The following is a 6,000-nucleotide window of genomic DNA, read 5'->3' as shown; positions in this document are numbered from 1 at the left end:
TATAGGCGCTTTTCTTCAGTTCACAAGAGGAAAGACAGTAATCTGTCTGGGTATTTCTCTCACCATATCACTACCAAATTCAGGATCTTGATATAATCTAACATAGCTCTGGCCGTTCGCAGTTTAGTTTGCTTACGGGTACCAGAAGTAGATTCTATTTCAGGATTTGCAAATAAGTTAAAATCCCCTCCTAATATCACTAGCCCAGGGATAGTCAACAATTCCTGGTATAGCCCTGCCATTGGAGCTGGTTCATCATAAATTGAAGCATACACAGTGCCTATAGTCACTCTAGAGTTGTTGATTAGACCGCTAACCAGAGCCCACCTTCCATTTTTATCTCTCTGGGAAAACGTAACGTGATATGGGAAGCATCTGTTTAAATAAATTGCAACCCTTGTGAGCAACATTTGCTTTTGAAGTACACTGATGCCCTGCCCAGTGCTTAAACATCTTAAACGTCGGTTCCTTTTTGTCCAGTAGTGGGTCTCCTGATTAAGCACAATATCTAGTGAGTGCCCATTCACCCAATCTTTGATTGCTTGAGCTTTATTCTATTATTAATACCATTAGCTATAAACGTGATAATTCACAGGTAGTCTTTATGTACTTTCATCAAAATTCCACAATATCTTCATGTACCATTGTTTTAACCTAAAGTTGGTTGCAACAACACTCCAGACAATACTTATACGCATGGATACTCTTATCCATCGAATACTTATTCCTTATTACATAATTTATGTGGCAACGTGTACATACCTCTAATTCAATCCTAAAATAAGCTTTTAAGATTTGAAATAGTCCCAGAGCCTTCATATATCCCAAAAGCAGATATCATTTTTTCTTTTATTCCCATATGCTATACCATAAGGTATAGTGTAGTGTGAAAGCGCACACATACATGTTCTTAAAGTTGCAGACATTTGTTGTCTTTTTTTATCTGGGACGCCTCCCTATTGCACTATTTCATAAATAAAGTGCAGGAGTGCATTTCAAAGCACCGCTGTGGGGCCCAAAGATGACAAGCATAGGTCTTCTCTTTTGGGACCTGCTAAGTATTTAGTTATGCAGCACAATATCCTTGGTGCTACCACATCAACTGTTGGGTGGCTAAACACTTATAAGGTCCCAAAGGTGGGACCTATTGGCCATGCCAATGCTTGGTGTGGTTGTGTGTGTTGGAGTGTGTCTGGTTATGTGTGTGGCTGTGTGTGCTTGTGTGTGTTTGTGGTTGTGTATGTGTGTGGTTGTGTGTGTGTGGTTGTGTGTGTGTGTGGTTGTGTGTGTGGTTGTGTGTGTGTGTGGTTGTGGGTGTGGGTGCAGTTGTGGGTGTGGGTGTGGTTGTGGATGTGTATGTGGATGTGTGGGTGTGTGTGGTTGTGTGTGTGTTTGTGTGTGTGTCTGTGTGTGTGTGTGTGTGTGTGCGTGTGTGTGTGTGTGTGTGTGTGTGGGGGGGTGTGTGTGTGTGTGTGTGTGTGGCTGTGTGTGTGCTTGTGTGTGTCTAGGGCTGAGAGGGGATTCCAGCCTGGGAAAAGAGAGAGAGATAGAGAAAGGGATGGGCGATTTAATAAGATGGAGACAGGAACTCGAATATAAGAGTACAAATTCTACTTTACATGGATTGCATTAAAGGGAAACTGCAGCCATCCAGATTTTGAAGACAAGTAATATTTTGAGATATTGGAGTTCACTCAGACACAATACCCATCGAATTGAAAGGACGATAATGGGAAGAACCGTCTTACCATATTAGGGGGCATTAATGAGATAGCAAAAGAAATAGTGATTTCTACATATTCCTTAATAGCGAATCGCAAATAGCAATTCGCTATTAAGGAATGCCTCCCCATTCATTCCTATGGGTCCTTAGGAATAAATGGGAAGTTATTCGCAATTTGCGATTACCAAATTGGTAATCGCAAATTCCGAATGCAATTTCAAGGGAGATAGGTAGCCAAAAGACCATCCTGATGCACCCTCAAAAACGTCATGTGTGCACATGTGGCGCACACACATGCCTAAGGGCATATGTATGCGCCACATGGCACTTGGAATGATGCAATTTTATACATTTTTCTAAGGATTTGTAAATTACCACCAACTTTAAGTTGGTGGTAATTTGCGATTCCTTATTGTAAATTCTCATTCTGAGAATGCTTCTTGCATGCTTTTAGGGAATCACAAATTGTGATTCCCTAACTGCATTCGCAAAATAGGTAATCGCAAAAATTGTGATTACCTATTTTGCAAATGACTTTTGGGATGATACATCCCAAAAGGCTTTTTACCGTTGGCAAACGGTGATACATCTGGCCCATTGTGATTTGCCAGGTTCACATACTATAATGTTGAACTTTCTAAAATTAGTATACAATTCATGTACATTAAACTTTAACAACTAAGTATACACAAGATGAGCTTCTGGGGAGTTTTATAACCAGCCACTGTATCGTAGCACCTGTTCACCCCCTAGCTTCACCTCTGAGTTTTATGTAGCACGAACTAGACACAAAAGTATCAGAGAGCACTTTACATGAGCCCCAGTTGCGTTACAGACAGACACATTCATTTCTGTTAGGCACGGAGAAATTAAGTGATTTGCCCAGAATCACGGGATGTTGAGTGACCCTGCCGAGACTCCAACCTGGTTCCCCAGCTCGGAGGTCGACCGCTCAAGCCATTAGGCCACATCCTACCCTCACCAGTGCTCCAAGAGCCGGTGTTCTCCAATTGAAAATGCTGCACAATTGCTGAGAAGCTCTGGCACTTTCCCTTTCAAATTACCGAAGTGCAGGTATTTTTTCAGTATGAGCAATGAACCCCTGCTGAGAAGTACGGGTACAGCCCTTTTCAAATGAAAAAAGTGCAAGTCCTCAGTACCTATACATGTAAGGCAGGGGTTTCCGTAAACTGGAAAACCATTCTCCGTGATGTTCGAAGTGCTGAAGGATCCGGGGTAGTGTGTAAGAAGCGGGAGGAGTCGGAGAGCAGAAAAGACTGGAGGCTCAAAGTTAATGAAAAGATCGCTGAGTGTTCCATCTAGTGTGTTGAAATAAGGAAGCAGATACCACTTGCATTAATAATTCAGTGTGAAAAATGAAATCATTTTTACGCCGAGCAATTACATTGGAAAATAGTCTAATTGTCCCAAACTGTTTATGTTGATTGTAAAATATGCCATTCAAACATATTATGCTTTCTTAATAGCCGGCAGCCTCTGCTGTAGGCCTGCAGTACATCAAGATTCAATTGCCACTGAGCCAACTAATTAACCTCTTTTCTAAGGCACAATGATGCCCTTCTCCTCGGCAGTTAATTACATCTTTCAAATCCCACAGCCCAGGGGCTTCCAATTCCAGCTGATAAGGGCGAAGGACGGTCTCCATCCATGTACTGTAAAAATGGATATTTCATTCAGCGCACCGCGTGCTTTAATTGCAATCCATACAAGGTTAAAAAGGGTGCAGTTAAATTGAAAGATCGTGGACATAAAATGGACCATGTTACGTGGAGACGCAAAGGGCACGTTCACAGCGTGCTCCTTGAAGGTAGGGGAGGACGGGAGTGCCTGTAAATGTCAGGAGGGCCTGCATTTAACCGCTCTCAAGTGCTTATCATCTGGGTGGCGTGAACAATGTTGATGCTTAATCATCCTGACAATTAATTAGTCGATTTACTTTCGTTTTTTCGAAAGCTTTTTCTATGTTTTTGAATTAATAGAATTAATAATTTTTCATTGCTGTGATTGATAAATATCCGAATATTATCTACTAAATATACAAAATCAACAAGTCTTTAAAATAACAGTCTAATATTTTCTATTCATGTGCTTAATCGGACTTCTCATTGTTGGCTGTTAAACACCCTCACATGTGCGTTTCCTCTTGAATATTAGGCTCCCTTATGGGAGGAGAGCAGGATGTTTAATAACTGGCATGGCTCACTGGTGGGGGTGGGGGTGGGAGCAGGGGTAGCGTGGGGAGGGTGTCTTGGGGGAGGTCACATAGGGGGAGAAGGGGGGTAATTCAATAATAAAAAAATTAATAATTTAAACTTACCTTTCAGCCAGCCGGGTCCTGCGTCTTCTTGGCTCCTGTTCTCCTGCCTCCGGCAGGAACAGGAAGCAGGCAGCCAGGCTCCGTCCCCTAAGCCAATTAAAATGCTGCAAGCAGCATTGTGATTGGTCAGGACAGCGCCCAGCCAGGTGCTTATGGGGAGGAGAAGGGCAGAATGTGCCTAACAGGTTTGGGCGGCCCCAGAGGGCCGACCAAGTAGTCTTTGTAGATTCAGGGCAGGAGTGGGCGCACCACTCCTTCCTTGATCGCAGAGCAGCCCCGCAGCAACCAAACCTTTTTCTGCTTTTGCCGCCCGCTCCCGCCTCCCAGCTGCTCCTCCCTCCCACTGGGCCATATATGGCAGAGTGCACGCGGTGGTGAGCAGTGACCTCTGACCCTCTGGGCCGGTCACCCCACGCACCGCGCACACTCCCCGTGAGTGAGCCCAGGCTGCCCCGTTCCCGCCAAGTGCCGCCGCTGCCCGCAGCTGTGCTCCCGGTCTTCGAGCCAGTACTGCATCTGCCCTGTTTGCACTGCGTGTCATCCCCCCTGTGTAAACTGTAATTTCTGCTAACTTTGCTGCTTTTTTCCCTCCGTGTAAATTCTGCTCCTGCTTCTGTTATTCTCTCCTCCTCTGGTTGCCCCTTGTTGTTGTGCCCAGCCCCTGCCGCGTCATCCCCCTGTGTAAATTGTAATTTCTGCTAACTTTGCCGCTATTTTTCCTCCGTGTAACTTCGGCCTTTGCTTTCTGTTAATCTTGCTTCTGCTGTTTGCCCCTTGCCCCTGCCGTGTTTCCCACCACCTCCCCGCTCCCCGCCGCCCCCCCCTGCGGCCCCACCCCCTTCCCTCGGTCGCCCTTCCCATTCGCCACCCCGCTCCCGCCTCCCAGCTGCTCCTCCCTCGCTCCGCCCCCCCACTCTCCACATATGGCAGAGTGGCAAATGCGCAGCGTGCATGTGCAGCGGGCGCGCCCTAAGCGTGCCGAAGGCACGCCAAAGGTAAGCCCGTCTGCGCCTGTCCGTGCCTGGACTGCGCCCAGCGCCCGAACCCCTGGCCCCCGCAGACACCAGCCCACCCGCCGGACCTACAACGCCACCGAACTCAACGCACTCAACGCCGGCCGAATCCCGGTATGCTACTGAGCCACCCCGAGACGCACCCACGGACCCTTCAGCTGCCACTCCTGCAAGTTCACCTGCATCCGGACCTGCACTGCACCAGCACCCACCAAGCCGACCACCAGCAACAACCACCTGAAGTGCATCCTCCTCAACACCCGCTCCGTTCACAGACACGCCGTGGAACTCTGGAACCTCCTCGACACCACATCTCCAGACGTCACCTATCTCACGGAAACCTGGATGAACGCCTCCTCAGCACCCGACATCGCCATCGCCATCCCGGACGGATACAAGATCACCCGGAGGGACCGCGGCAATCAGACCGGAGGAGGCATCGCCATCATCCACAGGAACACCATCCACATCACGACCAACACCGACGACACCCTCACAACCGCCGAACACCTGCACTTCCAGATCCACACCGACCCCAAGACCACCCTCAGAGGCACCCTCATCTACAGACCCCCGGGACCACGCACACAATTCAGCGAAGACTTCGCCGACTTCATCAGCCCGCACGCCCTCCCCTCCATTGACTACATCCTCCTCGGGGACCTCAACTTCCACCTGGAGAACAACAACGACCGCAACACCACCACCCTGCTGGACAACCTCGCCAACCTCGGACTCAAGCAGCTGGTGACCACCCCCACCCACCACGCCGGACACACACTCGACCCCGTCTTCTCCTCCAGCAAGGACATCGCCTTCAGCCACGCCACTGGACTCCACTGGACGGACCACAGCTGCGTCCACTTCAGCTTCAGAAAGAACACGATCCACCACCACCAGCAACAGGTTGCACGCAGAAGCTGGAA

This window comes from Lissotriton vulgaris, unplaced genomic scaffold, assembly GCF_964263255.1.
Source record: "Lissotriton vulgaris unplaced genomic scaffold, aLisVul1.2 SCAFFOLD_2365, whole genome shotgun sequence".
Taxonomy (NCBI): domain Eukaryota; kingdom Metazoa; phylum Chordata; class Amphibia; order Caudata; family Salamandridae; genus Lissotriton; species Lissotriton vulgaris.
The sequence above is the reverse complement of the archived record's forward strand: the minus strand, read 5'-3'. Positions refer to the sequence as shown.